Below are 20,498 nucleotides of genomic sequence, written 5' to 3'. Positions count from 1 at the left end.
TTAAGTATTCTATGCTGCTGGGCCCTTTTGTAAATAACAGTTCCTACAGCCTTTCTCTAAATGCCTTTGAACCACAACATCACTACTTGCCATTCATCAAACTGTCTATTGTAAGCTGCTGCTGCTGATGAGACATGTAAATTAGACCCCCGACAGGCAGAATTGGTTATTTGTCATTACAGAGTACTCTGTCTTGTTAGGTGGTTAGTATAGTTTTATTTTAAGGCATTGCAGGCTATTTAATTTACCCATTCTCTCTGCGTATCTTGCTACCAGGCAGCCCAGGTTCCAGTAAGGGCATCTGTTTCTCTTTCCCTTGTCCCATCCCAGAGAGTGTTCATATGAAATGTCAGTGGACTGAAGACCTAGGGGCTTGTTTATGCATAACAAAGACTCCAGATTACCGAGTCTTCAGCCAAGGTCACATACTGTACAGTATCTCTGTCCTTTGAGACATAGCATCAAATTGGGCAGTATCAGTGTAGGCTCAGCCTTTAACTGCTAATTCTTGTGGTGTGCAAGGACACAATGCGTCAGATAATCTAAAGTAATGAAGGCCCATCAATATAAACTCACTGTATAAGAGTATATTATTTTTTTTTCCTCTTTTGAACATGCCATCCTCTGCTAATTTAATGAAATGTCTAAGATAAAGTACTGTAACTAGACATATACAGTACTGTACATACTGTATATATACAGTACTAGACATCTACTGTATATACTGTAGATTATATACTGTAGCTATAGACATGCATAAATATTTTTAGTGATATACGTTATGCCATATACATCCACAAACCTCTTTAAAAAATAAATAAGCCTGTCATAAATCTAGAATTCCAATAATGTAAAAAATTTTGTTTTGGCTGAAATTCTCCTGACTAAACATGTTTACCGCAAATATCTGTGTTTCAATAATTTATTGCCATGGCTCCAGAAGAGGACAAGATATTTAATTGGAGATACAGTAACTGTATGATTAAATTTAACATTTCTACATGTATTAGAAAAATATTTAATCTGTAGTGACAAGGCCTTTTATTTCACTAAGAATTAAGTATTACTAATCATTTTTAATAATCTGTGTGTACCTTGACCAAGCAGCTTGGTGCCTAAACTAAACCTGATGGCATCTCAGCCATCTTTGTGATGTCAAACCTTAAAAGCAGGAATCCAACACATTTTTTGCCAGTTAACTCACTGGCAAACTAACTTTAACAACCACATACAGTAACTGCAAGCATGAGGTAGTTCAAGTAGGTACAGTAGCTGCATCAGCATGTTGAGGCTGCAAAGGAACAAGTAAAGGTTTATTCCATGCTGAAAAGAGAAGAAAAGAAATACAACGTTTCGGCTGTGGAGCCTTCTTTGGGTGTGCTTGGAATGCTTGCAGTTAAGCTTTCTAAGCTGCAAGCATTCTAACTCAGGACTTAAACTTTTCTCCAAGAAGCTAGCTAGAGAGCATTAGTCAGTAAAGTAAAACATTCTGTTTTTTCTGAAACAGAAGAAAACTTGTGTTTGGGAACACAGTTTTTTTTTACCTGATGAATTAAATTAGACAGTTGGACACTTTCTTTTTGTTGACATCCAGAATATCTGAGCATCTTCTGAAAAGCTATAGCCAGAACAAATTGAGTTCCCTTGTCTACCTTGTGGCCAGGACTGAAGAAGACAAACTGTGCCCAGACTGTTTAAAGACCAAAGTCAGCAAGACAGTGCTTGGGTAGAGCTGTCTGAGCCCCAATGCAAGGAAAAAAGCTCTTTCTCTCTCTCCTTTGTCTGCATTGGGACCCTCCCAGCACATAGGAGCTGCCCGGAGAACCCCAGAATGGCTCTGTCTTTCAGAATGAAGTTCAACTCACTAAGGATGTGTGGAAATGGATCTTTGAGAAAAACTTCATTATTTACATCATAATTCTCAAAACAACCATTTCCCTCTAGTAATCAGGAAGGTAATATTTATCTGGGAGAAAATAACAAGATATAAAGTCACATTATTTATATATTCATATTGTTTTCTACAGTATATTATGCACCTCTTTTCAGACAAAACAGTCTAAAGTCTGTATTTGACTGAATATTTAATGTAACATGTTTTATTCATCTGGGAAACACTTGATGGTGAACCACTGTACAATGCAGATTTGTGTTGTTTTGTAAATTATATATGAATTCTTAATAATTTATAAAGAAACATTTTTTTTTCTTCTTAGAGTGACAAAGTGAACACACAGAACAGTGAAATTACACCAGAGCAACAGTCCTAAAAGATATCTGTTCACAGCTACTCTTCTAGGGTTGTGGGAGGGATAGATACTTACAACACCTCTGGAGGGCTTCCATAATGATTTCATGCCTCATTTTCACTGTGAACACATCCATGAAAACAGTTCATAAAACAGACTGAAATTTATTTGAGACTAGCTCCAATATTGCTAGTTCAAGTCTAGGCTAACCTGCTAACTGACATTACCCAAGTTTTTCCAAGCAATAGTGAACAACCACTGAAATTAAACTGGACCTAAGAGGCACCATCAGACTGCACTGACATTAAGGAGAGAACAGATCACTAGCAGTGTGTCAAAAGACAAATGATTCTAACCTAAGAAGACTTTTCATGTTGGACAAATCTGTCAGCAGGTCAGAGAGTAAAGGAGTAAGCACAGTTAATAAATATTTGGTGATTCTATATTTGCTTGATATATACAAAAAAATACATATTTTGTGTCAAAAATCTAATTTTAATGATATCCTGACAGATACTTTTATATCTTGGTCAATACACTTTTGTGCTGGGGTTCTCCTAAGTCACTTATCTATAAAACGGTCAATACACTTTTGTGCTGGGGTTCTCCTAAGTCACTTATCTATTAAACCACATCACATAGAGCTACTACGGTTGGGTCAGCTTGAACTGCGAGTAGTTTGTCACTCATCTGCAGTCCCCATGACTTGCCAGATGCTTGAAGACTTTCTGTACTGCAGTATTGCCAATGGGAAAAGTGAGCTGCAGCTCCTATAATACACTCCTGCACTCTCTGAGAAAGGTCACACTGTAAAAAAACAATATACATCTTGCAGACATACATTGTGGAGAAAAGCTATTGTGGGGGAATTTAAAGTATTTTGCTTCATGTTTTGATTATCAACTTCCTCATTTGCATTTGATTCCTGAGACTTTTGCTGCTTCATACATTTTGCACAAAAACGTACTAATACTCAGAGCACATAAACCCTAGAACAACCCTTGCTACTGTACATACAACCCTCCTCTCACTAAATCTGTCCCCTTCAGAAATCTGGGGAGTTAGAAATTAATATGCTTGTATCTGCATTTCACTGAATTTCAAGCAACGGTTCATATATTTTTGCTAATATATGCAAAATGTCCAGTTTATTATGTAATGAAACGGCTGAAATGAAACAGCAATTTCAACCATTTGAACTGAATCATAGAATACAAGATAAGAATAATTAATAATATGGAAGTATTTTTTTAATTATTAACACTTAGCACAAGCGTGCATATTTCAGAAAACAATTCTTTAACATCACACAATCTATTGAAAAAAGCATGGCTCTTTCCAAACTAAAACAACTCATCTGTTGGGTAATCTCTTGACTAAATATTAAGCACAATAATCAAATTGCTGATCTTTATAACAAACACACAACCATATCTTAGAATTTGTCATTGAGTGGGAGTAGCATGGGTCACTGGACCATAAACAACTTTCTCTATCAGTCATCAGCCTGTCCAATCCAATATAATATCCAATAACTATCAGGAGGGGAAAAGGTCTGCACCTGCCATCACAAAGCAAGACTGGAGTCGGGCCTCTGCCATGGTCAAGTAAATCACTAATAAAAAGCCCATTTATATGGGACCCTTTTTTACCCTATATGGGTAAAAATATACCCTATACCCTATATGGGACCCTTTTTCTTAAGCACCAAATAACATCCCTTCAAAACAGGTTTCCAATAAAGCTGCTTAAAGCTCAATGAAGAAGAAAGTCAATATTACACAGAACACACTTTTCAATAGATTATCAGATTCTCTTGTATGGTACATGTTAATTTATCTCCTCTGGATAGAATTAAAGTTTTCCCTCATATTAAAGGCAACTGCCATCACAAATTCTAAAATACCTGTAAAAAATACAAGAAGAATAAGTTCTCATCGTAAATCTTCACCTTTTCAGAATTCCTTCTCAATCATGCTTTCATTGTGTTTTGTGACTCCACACACAATGGATGCAATTAAGATGGCAATTTTAAAGAAATTGCCCATGCAGTCACAAAACGGTAACATCAAACCCATCTCCAGGGAGTCCAAACTTTAATTAGAATTATAAAGGAGGGCCAGTGCCTCTCGATTTCATTGACGAACGCAGATTTCATTGATGTGACACAGCCAAATTTACCCCTTCCTGCTCTGGCAGTAATACCAAACTGCAGACTGAATACTTAAAGCAGACAAACTCAGTAATAATTACTTGAAGAAGAAAGGCAATCACACACAAACAAATTTCCCAACTACTGCCCATTAGTCAATCCGACCACTCATCGATGGAAGATGATTTGTTTCTCTAATGAACTGCCACACAGTATCTTCTTGTCAGATATTGCAAAGAAAAGTTCTTTTAGTGTGTACATTAAAATGCATTCTGAATATTAATGTATTCAAAAACATTAATCAGATATTAGGAAAATTCAAGGTAAGAGAGCATCACCAGTTTCCTAACAGTTTCCTTTTTAAAATTAAAAACAAAACAATAAAAACTCCCTGTACCTCCAAAACAGGTATAATTTATTTCTTAAATGTAATAAAATTGTTCAATCATACTTAGTTGTCAATTGATCATTTCTGTGCTCACTGAGCACTCATTCTATCAAAAGACAGATAAGACTGATACAGTACAGTATATACATTAATGAAATGAAGGGTAGCACACAACTTCGATTTGATATGAAATCCATAAAAAAGTAGTTTCACAAAGCATTTATATACACATACTGATATAACTTTATAGTTGTATAGTAGGTACAAAATGAGATGTGTAACTTACAGTATGTAGAATGTAGCAACAAAAAAGAACTAGTTGGGCCGAAAGACCTCCTCTCATTTGTAATGCTTCTTATTTCCTCATAAGAAAACGTGACAAATTTTAACACTCATGCTAGAATTAAACCTACGCATACACACAGATCATGTAAAAGGCACTTTCTCTGACCATGCCACCACAGGGCATGAAGCAACACTTCATTTGTTGCTTCAAGAGCGCTATATAATCTTGGAGAGAAATCCTTTTTGCAAGCGTCATTGCAAGTATAATGAACCATCTAAAACCTCTGCAAGCTTACAGAGAAACATTATTTCACAATCTGCAAGTAGTGCTCCCAATAACACAGTAATGGCTTTTCTTGAGCATTTTTATGTAACAGTGCCATGGAATCCTGTATAAATCAAGTCAGGTTCAGCTTGATGAGTAAACAACTATGCAAAGCAGTGCCTTGAAAAAGTATTCAAAGTTTCCACAGTTTGGTGACATCTAAGCTTGCTATCACGACACTTTCAAATAGAACTTTAGATTTAGAATCTTCACAATATACTCAAAACTAATAAAGCAAAAATGCTAAATTTATGTTAAAATATAAAATTCTCAAATAATTATTTAATCCCTTTGTTGTGGCAACTCTGTGGGGGTGTGACCGACTACCTTTAAAGCTAGTGGTCTATGTCTGTGTATAATGTAGGTTTAACTCTGTAAAGTAGTTTTACTCCAAAGTTAATGCATTTGTGGAGCATAAGTTCTCTTAGACAGATATTGAATTTCAAGCAACAACATACAGCAATAAAACAAATCAACCATCAGAAGAAGGTTACTTAAAAGTTTAAGTATAGTAAAATCAATATTTTTCATACCACCAAGACAATACCTAGTTCAGGGTGCCCTTCCATACTAAGCAGCAGGACAAGCAGCAAACACTGACCTTCAAGTTCTAAAAAAAGAATAGTCTATGCCTGAAATGGGAGTCACTATTCATACATCAACAATATCCCAGTCCCTATACAAACTAGACCTGTATCACTGAGAGGCAAGAAAGAAGCTATTACTGAAAAAGTCTCATCTTAAATCTTTTAAAATTATTTGAGACTAATTTAGTGTTTTTGTGTAAAAGAAAAGTTGTAAATCTGGCAAACACCAAACACAGCACATTATATAGTAAGTACTTTATAATTAATATCTAGGAACTGTAATAACACCTTCCAGTCTGCCACAGAAACAGCAAAGATTTCCATGCATCATCTGCTAAATCAGATTGTGCACAACAATTGATTCTAAAATTTGTGCATATAATGTAACTACCCACAGAAAGGTAAACTGTCAAACACACATTCAGATTCTCCCACGATATCTCAATTATGTCTCATTCTGTGAGAGAAAAAGCATTAACCATGAACACTTACTACAGAACTTCTCCTTCTGATGGTATACTGTAGGTGTATCACAATACCAGAAATTAAGTGAGTGTCAAGACATACCTCAATAGTGCATAATGGATTTTTTAAATCCTGAGAGTATATTTGATGTAATGATGTGATGTTAAATATACTTGGCTGTGCAGTCTTGGTCCAAAAAAGCCTATGTGTTTGTGGGTTTTTCTTGCAACTTTGCTCTTAACAAGCTAAGCCAGCTGGTTGCTGACCTAACTTAACTAATTTAACAGCTTCTTCCACTTAGTGGGACCTTGAAAATCTATAGACGTAATAGACCTCCGGGACTGGTATAATGTCACAAGACCTCATTAAACTACTGTATATGCTCCCAAGAAGGCCCAGCTACATAGAAATTGTATGTTAAAGTAACACTGCTTTAGAAAGGAAATCTCAGTCACAGAATAACAGTGCTATTATAGTGATCTTTAAGTGTTATTATGTCACCAATATGAAGATATATACAGTAAAGTTAGATCAGCACTGATAACAGGCTGTACTGATAAAACATACCACAGCAATGACATAAAATATCATGTCATATGTATACAGTATGTATATGAAATGTGTAATTAACCTTTCTGTCTTTAGAAGTGCTGGCCTTGTAATGTTCACTGTAATGAGTCACAGTGAATAAGCCCATGCAACAGATCACAGAAAGGTGTAATTTACTGTCATTTGACTTGCACACACCACTGTTATTTACTGGACCCTTGTTTATTCTAAAATTTCTGGAGTTCTGATTTCAGCACACAACAGATACAGAGGGCAACCATGCTTCAGCCCTGAAGCGATTCCTGAAGACTCGATACTGAATTTACAGCCACAAGAGATGTACTGTATAGGTCTAGTTTTCCTTTCTCCTTCTTGTACAGCATAAATTGAAAATTATGTTTTTATAATAAGACAACAGACAGAATTCTAATATGATTCCCACCATGGAATATTACCAACTACGGTATGTATTTTTTAGTTATTTGTAAAGTCTTGTGTTAATCAATGTCCAGTCAGGTTAACCGTTTTAATGTTTGGTATGCCTGTGTGAGATTAAACAGAAAATTGACCTACTTATTTTACTGCTTTTAGCGACACTCTTAAACTATACGCACGATTTACCTGAACTGCATCCTCCACATACTGTACAAATAAGATTCAGTACTCTAGGGCAGTGGTTCTCAAACTGTAGAGCGCCGCCAGCTGGTACGACTTATGACCCTGGAACTTTGTTGTGTGCACTGAAAAATGGGGACGGGTTTTCATATTTTCTATTTTAAGCCGTGTCGAATACGCAGCCTACATACTACGATACAGCGCGCACTTATACTTGAGTGTACACAGAGCTACAATGTAATTCTATACCACTCTACAGGAATGCGTGCTACAAAGTAAGTGACCAATTGTATGAGAATGTGCGTGATTTTGGAACAATGCCAATGTTGTAAACACAGGAATGCATAGAAATGCGTGCTAGGAACGCTGGTAATCTTGTGAGCACGGGAAAGCATGATAGCTAACAGAAAAATATTTAAGAACTGTTCTAGGTTAATTTGAGAAAAAATACACAGAGCGTCTCTGTGTTTCACTCCCATGTGCATGAAATAAAAAATTCTTTCAACTTCTGAGACAGACTCCTGAAATGGAAACAGGAAAAAATGCAAGCTTGCAGATTGCTAAAGCAGGTAAGCCCCACACTATTTTTGAAGAACCTTATTTACCATTGGCAAAAGAGCTGACACATATTATGTGTGGAGAAAAAGCTGCTAAACAGCTCGACCTGCTGCCCCCTATTAAAGACACAGTCACTCATAGAATTATTGAAATAACAGAAGATATCAAAAGTACGCTGGTAGAGCACGTTAAGATGAACAGATGCTTTTCACTGCAATTAGATGAGTCTGCTGTCGATTTGGCCAATATGCTCGTTTACGTTCAATACGAGTTTGAGGGTACGTCCCATGAGGACTTTCTGTTCTGTAAACCGCTACCAACAGGAACTACAGGAAAGCACGTATTTCAGCTTCTAAATGAATTAATCGAAGAGAATGGCATCTACTGGATAAAATGCGTCGGAGTTTGTACAGACGGTGCTAGAGCGATGACAAGCCGACACAGCGGTGTAGTTGCACGAATTAGAGAGGTTACTCCAAATGAATGGACGCATTGCAACATCCACCGCGAGACCTTTGCTGTCAAGAAAATGCCTGATGATTTAAAATCTGTTAGACTCTGTTGTGAATTGTATCAAGGCTCGAAAAACGAATTCGAATTCACATCTGCTTTGCTCGACTAAACAGGCTCACCCCTCTCACTGAAATGGTGCTTTATTTATTTTTATTTGTTGTTGTTCCTGTTTTTTTTCTGTAAAGCGCTTTGAGAAGCCACCTTTAAAGGCACTACATCAAATAAAGTTTATTATAATATTTATTATATGGGTGTGTGAGTGTGTATGAGCACATGCGCGCTCATTTTGGTCATTGAGAATTTCTTGGGTTCCTATGAGAAGGTGACTTGTAGGTGGTACTTGGATGCTTTGGTTTGATCAGGGGTGGTACTTGGTCCAAAATGTTTGAGACCACTGCTCTAGGGAATTCATGCTACAGTACAAACCAGGTCCATGGGATGATTCCCTGGACATATTTTTGCAGAATGCCATTGCAGCGAACATCTCAACATAAAATGAGAAAAAAAAAATCTAAAAAACCAGGCTCTAAGCACAGGGAAGGGGGCAGAGTCTGTGTGAGGAATAAAAAAAACAAGAACTTTGCAGTCGTCTCTGCCATTGTTAAACCTGAGTAATATTAAACCTGAGCAAATGTCAACAATTTCCATGGATACAGAGATCCTGGGTCACAGGCCTTTATAGAAACTTGGCACACAGACACAGATTTGGGCTTGGACCTTACCACTGATGATATTGCACCCGCCTCAGGATGGACAGAGACAGAACAGTAAAAAGAAAAACACTGGGAGGTGCTTGTCTATACGTTAACAAAAGATGGTGCAGCAATGTCACGGTGTAAGAGAGGCTTTGCTTGACAGATATCGCGTTGCTGTCAATACACTAAGTCACTTTTATCTTCCCAGAGAACTCCCACAGATATTTGGAACTCCAAAGGAAACAAATGCAGTTAACAGTATTTTTAATATCATTCACTCTCTGCAGTCCCTATCCCCTGTTGACCAGTGGCATTGACCTTTAAATTTATTAAATAATTTGAGAAAATAGTTAAAAGGCACATGCTCCACCTGGAAGAGCACCTACTGGATTTCAAAGCAATTTGCAGCATCAGGGGCACCCTCACCTTGTTGCCACTGCATGGTCACCACCAGAACTCAGTTGCCAGATGGACCCCACACTCTCCACTAAAACCCTGCATCAACTTGTGGAGAGTCTCTCTGCTGCCCCCAACACTCCAATCATGTTTACACTCAGATCCTAACTCATTTAACTCACATAACCTCTCTCATTCTGTGGGCACACTGACAGCCTTGCTCTCACACCCTAGCAGACTGCTGTCCCTTTAAATCTCATAAGGCTCCTTTTCGAAAGCTCTCTTTAGGGTCATACACACAGCTCCATCCAGAAGTGTTTGTCTTACTTCCTCCTTTCTGGGTTTTCTCTCATTGTTCCAACGGTCTCGTCCAAGACTGCTGCTCATCTCTTTCTCCCTTATTTGGGAACAACTGCAGCCACTACTCTGCTTTCTCTTACTCTTACTCAGTAATACAGATGCACTCTTTGTTATTGCTGATAACAGCAGGATCTCACATCTACTGCTGTCCTGGTTCAGTCTGGCTCGTTCACAGCTGAGCTTCTGCATATGGGAGACCTGATATCATAAGCCCTTCCTGGTCTGCAGCTCGCAGAAGACTAAGGTCTTGCTTTGATCTCCTCTGAGAGAAATACTACACCTACTCTTACAGCTTGCTCACAGCTGTATCTCATGAGTACTCTGACTCTGCTCAGCTGTGGTTGCCTAGGTAACACATCCCTTCTCAACCTCTTGAAGGTGCCGCTCCCTGGACAGCATTATGATGCCATGCTTTGGCATCTGCCAGTGACTACCTAGGATCTTTACATGGAGCAAACCTCTAACCTGCTAATTTGCACACAATAATAGGCACTGCATGTCTAAAAACATATTCCAAATTTCCATTCTTGCAATTCAACTTTTCCTTTATCCATTCTATTAAAATAATTTAATTGAAGCCTAAGATGAGACAGGATCATTTTACAGACACAGATGGCATATTATAATCATGACAAAAACTACACATTTTCCCTCCAGTGGCATGACATCTCAAAACTACAAGAAGCCTAAAAAGGCAATTGATCCATGAGAATTAATGGAGATAACATTGTTCATCTTTGCAAATCAGGCTCTGCAAGTTTAGCTGCAGTTTAAACATTGCTTCCATCCAAAAGGACAGTAAAAGGGTTTCAGATATTCTGCCACAGTGATTTGAACTCTTGATTTGAGGTTAATTGATTGTCAAGACAAACTTTGATATTTCTCTGACCTTTACAGCTCACGATTCAGACACAATTGCAAAAGAAACCAATTCCATGTTTGAAACAGGTACCTTAAATGTCACAAAGAGGCCGGGGTGGTAGAGGTGGAGAAGAGATGTCAAGTGTTCATTCATACTTGCATCTCATTACAAAACTATTTCACAACCATTTTCTTGATACTGCTCTGAGACAGCAGTGCACTGACCTTTCAGAAAACATCCCACAATACAGCAGCAGTATGGGAGGTTGTGGGAAGATCACCCCTAAACAAGGTACATCATTTAGATTACTCCAGTAAGATACCCAGTTGCACTGATAGGTCTATAATCTACTTTGGATAAAAGCATCTGCCAAATAAAACAACAATAATAACAATGGTGATGTGGTATTTTTTAACTTTCTATACTTTACATTTCACTACACTTAACACTTAACTTTAATGAGATCATGGATGATATGATACATTGGCCTTCCTGTTTATAACAAAGCATCACAGCTTTCGTGCTTTTTTCATGGTACTTTAAAATGTGGTTTGCCTTTAGTAAGCAAAGTAAGGGATGCATAAATGATACACTCCCATCTGTCTCCACTGACTTTACCTACTCCAAGTTTGTTCATTAAAATACAGTACATTTCTTTCACTGTTTTGAAATAGCTCAGTCTGTCTCCTTTTGCTATTGCACACCACTTCTTAAGAGGAGCAAAAGCAAAAAAGGATTAGTGTTTGTGACCTTAACCTAAAATGTCACATCAATATAGAGACATTAATCACCCAAACGGTGAAAGTATTAACATTACCAGCATGGTCAAAAACTGTATAGTGAAGCAAGCCCAAAGCTGAAATGGCACACCAAGCTACTGTAGCTAATAGCATGTCTTGCTGAATGTATCAACTTCTGGAAACCACTGGAAACTGGAAAGCAATTGCTAATTTACATGGAACCCCTAAGCTACCATTAATTAATTGCCACTAAGTACTTTAAAATGGCAACATTGAGAGCTTGAGTGGAACTGCCTAACAGAATGGCATTTAGAATTCAGCAGACAACATCAATGATGCTCGCTCCTAAGTGCCATTTCTGTTGTGTTGACACTGGTAAGAGAGTACCTACAACACAGAAAACAGTCCTCCATAGCTAACAGATTTTAAAAGTCAATCCATACTTCTCTCGATTCTTTTCTGAATTGAAGCTGACATACTACAGTACGTACTGTAATTCTGCGATCACATCCAAGTGACAATGAAGGCACTGTGTGCTACACAAAATATTTTTATTTCTAGAAATTTCCTTTCTTGAAATTCCAGATACAAGAACACCCTCATCTGTCTTGGAATAGAAACAGAAGACCTATAAATTGCTTTTAACATTCTTGAGACATACTGGATGGCGCTGTACATTATAAGGGAAGGCAACTCTAAGGTCTCCTACAACACAGCACTGTTAGTCCTAAATGCATAACCAGATGTGGGAACTGAAAATTGAACTTGAAAACGAATGATACCATACTACAATGCAATGCTTTGATCTAATCCTGTGACTTCTATAAGAATTCAATCTTAACTATCCACACAGTCAGGTAAAATATTCTGTGTTATAACTCCTTCTGTGGTCCTGAAACCAACAGCAAGAGATAAATTGTAAAATATGAAGGGATTAAAGGCTAAAATCAAGTAATATATGAAATGTCTTCCTTTTCTCACAAGCATCATGAAGAACAGAAGAGTAAAAGTGCAGCATAAAAATGTTAATATCTCCAGTAGGTAACAAATGACTGTTCATGGACCTAGGGTAAATAATATAGATAGGGTGGTCACAAATAAAATCAGGAGAATCTGTCAGCCAAAGTTAAATTTTGAGAAGACCTTATTTTCTCTGCTCTCCTTCCTCGATAACCTTGCTGAGCACTTGTTCAATGATCAGCATTTGTCTTGCCCACACTCTTTCATTTTCGTCTTATATTACACATTAGAGACCAAAATGCAGTGTGCTGCGAAAAAGTCAAATATATCTCTCTCTGACAGAAGACAGAGGGTAATGCACAGTAATAAGCAGTGATCAGAGCTCACCTTGGCTAGTTCTGGTAAGATTATGCTGGCAAGAAACTCCAGTCCTTTTGTGTTATGGGTCAATTCTGGAAAGAAAAAAAAAAGATAAAGGTTGCTTGTAATACATATCTGATATTACACTGCTGCTGACAAACACCTGAGGTTACACACTACAGGAGCCTCTTTAGAACCATCCACTCACGTCTCACACAGCTATGGTATAAACGAATCACTTACAGTACCAACAAACTAGGAAACACACACTGATCCCTAATTTCTAGTGCCCTAAAGGGCTTGTCAGAAAGGAAGTAGAAAAACAGAGAAATTTTTCTTCTCTGAGCTCTGCAAATACCTAACACACACTGCAATTTAATGTGTGAACCACCCAAATATCGCTGTCAGGTAGTGCCAGCTTTCATTGGAATTCATTTGAATTCTACACTTTTCACTAGGTGTACTATATCTTAAGAGTGTCTAGGTCCAGAAAAATACTATTGTGTCAGTAGGCTGCCTAATTCACTTTGATACAGCTTTCTCTAATAATGTTTATGAGCAGAATCAGTCATCAGCAAAGTATAAGCTATTAAACTGAATTCCTATTTGCAGTGCTGCATTTTAGTACCTAAAGGGACAAATTCTACAATGCATAATGGTTTAGCTAAGTACAGTGATAAAATCGCAGTACAACTTTGTACTGTAAAGTACAAGGCTGACATTGGTTATTGTTTTTGTCTCTTTGAGAACAGGAAGCAGAAGATAAACACAGTCTGAAAATGGCAGGAAATGACATTAACTTAAGACAATTAGTTTTTTTGGAACTGTCAGTAATCAAAATGGACAGTTATCGCAACAAAATAGAACAGATCATAAGGAATGCTGACACTCCATTTGCAATAAAACAATAATGAGAAATGACATCACAGGGTTCCACCAGACTGCATTTAGCCATGGAGACTCCCTCTCAAGTTGAGCCCAGCAGTTTGGCAGTCTGCCAATAGAATAAAATGTCAAGTCTTACACCTTTAATTCACCACCATCTGCTGGTTAGTAATATTTTACCGTGACACAGAAGCATAGATATTGTATATTGTAAAATTGTCATAATGTTCAAGTACATAATATTAATTAAATGATCTTACACATCAGTTAAGTGTTCTGTTATCAGTAGTGAGTACATTTAAATTGTTTTTTTTTGTGTTTCATTACCTTCTGGCATGAAAATGCTAGAACATCTCATTTGTATTAGCAGGGCTTCGACACTGAAGCACTGATACACTGTGATGTGATCACTGAAAACTTCAATGTTACACTGCCACAGCAAACATGGTTCATGTCTCAGACAGGGCTGGAAAAACTGAGCCAGTTCCACTTCGGAAATCACATTATTGTTGAACAACATCTACTGAAAGTGAGGCAGTTTTTGCCCATTGTGGGCTAAGTGAATACCACATTTGAAAATGGAAAAGGGCTGAAAGTTTCAGCTTAAGCGCTACTCAATTCTAAATGAACTATTCATTATTGCAGCTTAAAACGTGCTTGTTTACAAAGACATAAAGGAAAACATTTGATGAACAGAGAGAAGTGTATAAACCTCTGTGTTTTTTAAAGCACAATAGCTTAAAATATATTGACACTACTGTATGTAATCAACAGATTTATAATATTTTGGATGCCCCAGTGACCACTGTTGGCACAATAATCAAGAAATGGAAGCTACTGTACATTACACCACCCAGACACTGCCTAATTGAACAACATTTGAAAACTCAAAACTAAGCATCCGAACAAGAAGGAGACTTGTGAGTCTCTTGTGAGGCTTGTGAGGCCAACAATCATTTCTGAAAAACCTACAATGTTCAGTGGCTGAAAGCAATGTTAAAATGCATCAGTCTATCAGGATCAGTATATCAAGAGCTCTGAATAATACCGGAATGTATGCGAGAGTGTTACTCAAGACGTTTGTCAAAAATAACATTCTTGGAGCATTGTGTGATCTAGTTAAGATTTGGGAAAAGTTTTTGTGGTCAGATGAGATCAAGATTGAGCTTTTTGACCACAATTCAAAACGCTATGCGTGGCACAAACCTAACACTGTCCATGCCTCACGAAACACTATCCATACAGTAAAGTATGGTGGTGGCAGCATCATGCTCTGGGGATGCTTCTCATCATCAGGAACTGGGAATCTTGTTAGTGAAGGAAAAATGGATGGGGTAGACTACTGCAGTATTTCAGAGTACTGAAATACTGCAAGGGTACGTGTTTCAGTCTGCTAAAAAACTGAAGTCACCTTTCAGCAGGACACTCATTTCACGCACAGGCCATAATCAAGTACATAATATCAATTAATTGTCAATTCAAAGCAACATTGGAGTTGCTTAACCCTATTGAGAATCTGTGGCACGGTTTTAAAATTGTGGTCCACAATTTCTGTCCAATAAACTTGAAAGAGCTGGAGAAAAACTGAGAAAAGGAATGGATGAAGATCACTCCTAACCAGTGTGCAAAGCTGGTAGACACACAAAGAACCACAAAGGACAAAGCTGTTATTGCAGCAAAGGTAGCTCTGGCAAATATAAATATATGTGGTCTGAATACTTTTCCAAGCACCATATTTCAGTTGTTGAATTTCTTTAAGATACAAATAAATAATTTGGTCTTAAAATATTTCTGATCATGCAAGTTGACAATAAAAATACTGTGAAAAGAATGTGTATTCTTTGTAATCCAGCAACATTTGAGAACATTTACAGGTTCTGAATACTATGATTGTATCTTTTCTTATTTTAAACTGGGTAAGCACCCATTTGACCATGACTGATCTTTTTATTGGCTCTCATTTTAAAGCTAAGAGTACACTTCTGGTACCACACATGCCTGTCAATTAAGCACTTTGTGAATTAGATACTTTTTAAAAGGTGAGATCTTCAGCACCATGGACAGCTCTCCACAGAAAAATTGCTGCACCTGTCTTTTCCAGCCGTCACTCTCTGAAATCATCAACTAATATTTCAACAGTTCAAAATCATTTCACAAGATGCAAGTAAACTGCCTCAGTATTAACCATCTCAGCTGATCCCAAGACAAAAAGTGTCTTAACAAATCATAAGCAGGCTTCAACCAAACTACAGTAAGAAAAAATACCATACAACCATATTCTTTTTTAAACATAAGAGGGTCGCGGGGGAGCTGGAGCCTATCCCAGAAAGCAACGGCAACAAGGTAGGGTACACTTTGGACAGGACACCGCAGGGTATACACAGATAAAAACACCCACACACTTGCACCAGGGACACTTTTACCCAAAGACAATTAACCAACCATCATGTCCTTGGACCGTGGGAGGAAACCAAAGCACCTAAGAGGAAACCCATGTGAACATAGGGGGAGCATACAAACTCCACAAAGATAGTGCCCCAGCATAACAAGTCAGCAATGTTAACCACTACCGCCATGCTACCAAAAGAAATAACATTAAACACATTATCATAGTAGAGTACAAACCTCTGAATTTGAGTGACATTTTTACCAAGCACTACATTGCTTTAAACCAGCAGAGAACTAACTGAACATTAAAACACTAATTAAATGAAGCTGTACTCCCTTCAGATTATATCTCCTTGATGGTGTAAAGATGTCTAATGAGGACATGGATATTTTCATGGAGTGGAGAGTTCCCAAATGTCATAAACTAGATGGGTGGAAAGTAAATGTAAATTCTAATTGAGTATTCCATGCACATATGATGAAGCTTCTTATAATACAAAGTAGTTCATGTTATAAATTATCTTTAGTTAAGACTAGCAATTACAAAACTACCTATCACTAGCTAGCAGAAATTGGTGTTCTCCTGAAGTAACAATTGAGTTCCTGATGGCACTGCTTAAAAATATTCCACTGGTGACCCTTTACAATGAGAATGAGCAATGAAAGGATGTTTTATCTTGTTCTGCTATGTTGAGGCACCAACTTCAAGAAGACAGGTTGTCAAAAAATAAACTAAACTGGGTTGAACAAATATCACAAATACTGTACCTACTGTGGAATCAAAGAAAGTACTTGTTTGTATTTCAAAGTCTAACCTAAGGTTTTCAGACAGAGAACCACTCTACATGTACTTAAGGAAATAAAAAGGGCGTTCCTTATGGTTCCACCTCCTGCTCTCTGCTGCCTCAGCCACAGGCTACTAATCCACTCTAACTTGCAGCTGCCAGTGTGCTTCCTCATGTCTGGCCAGCCTGTGCATCACACATACAGTGGTGTGAAAAAGTGTATGCCCCCTTCCTGATTTCTTTTTTTTTTTTGCATGTTTGTCACACTGAAATGTTTCAGATCATCAAACAAATTGAAATATTAGACAAAGATAACACAAGTAAACACAAAATGCAGTTTTTATTATTAAGGGAAAACAAAAATCCAAACCTACATGACCCTGTGTGAAAAAGTGATTGCCCCCTCTGTTAAAACATAAATCAACTGTGGTTTATCACATCTTTGGAAAGCTGACTTCAATTTCTCTAGCCACACCCAGGCCTGATTACTGCCACACCTGTTCTCAATCAAGAAAACACTTAAATAGGACCTGCCTGACAAAGTAAAGTAGACCAAAAGATCCTCAAAAGCTAGACATCATGCTGCGATCCAAACAAATTCAGGAACAAATGAGAAACAGAGTAATTAAGATTTATCAGTCTGGAAAAGGTTATAAAGCCATTTCTAAAGCTTTGGGACTCCAGCGAACCACAGTGAGAGCCATTATCCACAAATGGCGAAAACATGGAACAGTGGTGAACCTTCCCAGGAGTGGCCTGCCGACCAAAATTACCCCAAGAGCGCAGCGACGACTCATCCAAGAGGTCAGAAAAAACCCCACAACAACATCCAAAGAACTGCAGGCTTCACTTGCCTCAGTTAAGGTCAGTGTTCATGACTCCACCATAAGAAAGAGACTGGGCAAAAAAGGCCTGCATGGCAGAGTTCCAAGACGAAAACCACTGCTGAGCAAACAGAACATAAAGGCTCGTCTCAGTTTTGCCAGAAAACATCTTGATGATCCCCAAGAGTTTTGGGAAAATACTCTGTGGACTGACGTGACAAAAGTTGAACTTTTTGGAAGGTGTGTGTCCCATTACATCTGGCATAAAAGTAACACAGCATTTCAGAAAAGGAACATCATACCAACAGTAAAATATGGTGGTGGTAGTGTGATGGTCTGGGGCTGTTTTGCTGCTTCAGGAGCCTGGAAGACTTGCTGTGGTAAATGGAACCATGAATTCTGCTGTCTACCAAAAAATCCTGAAGGAGAATGTCCGGCCATCTGTTCGTGACCTCAAGTCCACCTTAAGAAAAACAAAATGAAGACTTTGGAGTGGCCTAGTCAAAGTCCTGACCTGAATCCGATTGAGATGTTGTGGCATGACCTTAAAAAAGCGGTTAAGGCTCGAAAACCCTCCAATGTGGCTGAATTACAACAATTCTGCAAAGATGAGTGGGCCAAAATTCCTCCACAGCGCTATAAAAGACTCATTGCCAGTTATTGCAAACGCTTGATTGCAGTTGTTGCTGCTAAGGGTGGCCCAACCAGTTATTAGGTTTAGGGGGCAATCACTTTTTCACACAGGGCCATGTAGGTTTGGATTTTTTTTTCCCTTAATAATAAAAACCTTCATTTAAAAACTGCATTTTGTGTTTATTTGTGTTATCTTTGTCTAATATTTCAATTTGTTTGATGATCTGAAACATTTCAGTGTGACGAACATGCAAAAAAAATAAGAAATCCGGTAGGGGAAAACACTTTTTCACACCACTGTATATCACAGCTGCCAAGCCTTCAGTCCTGCTTCACATAACTGTGTCAGACACACTGCGCTGTCAGAGAGCCAGGAGTACACAGGCAACCCCTGCTCCTCAAATGGTAGACTGAAAGGAACTTTCAGTCCTATCTTCTGCCCTCTTATCCTACACCTGCAGGGTCTTACCTTGGCGGGCTGCCCTTAAGGCACACTCACTACCAAATATATACTCAATACTCACTGAAACTCACAAACTGTTCTCCCCCCAAGCCCTAGCAAGTGGTACCGCACTATTTAAGCACGGAATACTGGGCTTAAGAACAGCTTTTACTCCACTGCAGTATAGATCCTTAACAGCTAACTGCAATGCCTCAGACTCAATGCACGTTTGCACTATGCACCTTTTGCATCGTCTAAACACTTTTTTTTCACTACTATGTATTAATTGCTCTGCTGTTATTGTTTATTATTTTTGTAATGTACTGTCTACATTGTGTGGTGTTGTCTGTTGTACTGTGTCATCTGCTTTACCATGTATGTCCTGAGAAATAAGCGTCTACTCACTGCAGACCTGGCAGACCTCCATCACCCCTCCACGTAGAGGACTGGGGTCCTTCAAAATAATCTTTTGCTAGCACATGACAGCCGAGAGACCATGCAGTCTGACAGCCCTTTTGAACCTCCTCCAGTACGTCAGGCTGTTATTAAGTGCTCACAGACAGAAATGCTCTGGGCCCCTAAATCTTAAAGTTGTGCTCCACTTCTGGAGAAGACTAGGCTTCTCAGCTACTGTCTTCTCGCACACCATTCACTGCACTGAGCGCTTTCCACCCCTCAGATGTGAGTCACGTCTCAGGCATAATGCAGCCAGCAGCCTTCTGCTGGACACACACCTGTGGTCACTGCCCTCTCTCCCAGAGCACCGACAGACAGCATAGGTTCCCTCCAGCCATAATTTACAATCACATGGCTTTTACTGGCCCACAGCATCTCATGAGCCACAGCCACACACAACCCACTTCTCATACATGCCTGCACCTCAATAGCTCAGGATTGGCCAGACATGCTGTCGTATCCATGCACGTTCCAGGCATAGCATACAAAATCGCACAGGCTCACAACCATATCACACTCACAGATTCCTCTCCCAGAAAATATCGCTAAGGAGAAATAGCTTTCGTTCTTTCACTGTGCAGTCCCTTCTCCCTTATATGACCATATAAGTAACGCCACCCACAGCTGTAGCTCGTCATATCAATAACTCTCTCCTGGTGTGGGCTCTTAAAGGCATTGACTGCCCGTCACTGGTATATAAAATATTTCAAAAGCTGCTGTTAAGTTCCTCATTAAAGACTAAATTCCTCTAAAATGTAGGGTAAACACCTTTAGGTTAGTGCAGGTTTTTGCATATAAATATCGGAATCATGAACTTTAAATACTGTATAAAATAGGAAACACCAAGTTTAAAGAGGTTATCAGCACATTCCAGGAAAAAGTGTTCTATAGAACAAAATTCTTCAGAAGTTTCTAAATGAAATCTTAATGGCACACTGTACAGTTGTAAAGTAACCTCATTTTATTTGTGAAGCAATATAATGTAAAGCAAAGTGGAACACCAGCATTATTACCTGTGAGAAGGTT

General features: G+C 38.3%; 1 protein-coding gene across 11 annotated transcripts in view; it reads right to left on the bottom strand.

Moving 5' to 3' along the window:
- Nucleotides 1–20,498, bottom strand: part of LOC148653624 (alpha-(1,6)-fucosyltransferase) — a 409,984-nt gene that overhangs the window by 295,421 nt on the left and 94,065 nt on the right. For 10 of the 11 annotated variants that reach the window (XM_088648865.1, XM_088648870.1, XM_088648868.1 and 7 more), the window contains one exon: nt 13,087–13,151. The exons of the other annotated variant lie outside the window; for it this stretch is intronic. The gene's annotated coding sequence lies outside the window, so the exon portion shown is untranslated. The remainder of the gene's footprint in view (nt 1–13,086; nt 13,152–20,498) is intronic. 11 annotated transcript variants of the gene reach the window in all.

The sequence above is a fragment of the Lepisosteus platostomus genome, chromosome 10 (genome assembly GCF_059453375.1).
Source record: "Lepisosteus platostomus isolate fLepPlt1 chromosome 10, fLepPlt1.hap1, whole genome shotgun sequence".
Taxonomy (NCBI): Eukaryota; Metazoa; Chordata; class Actinopteri; order Semionotiformes; family Lepisosteidae; genus Lepisosteus; species Lepisosteus platostomus.
Note: the sequence above shows the minus strand (reverse complement) of the source record. Positions and strands in the feature narration are given on the sequence as shown.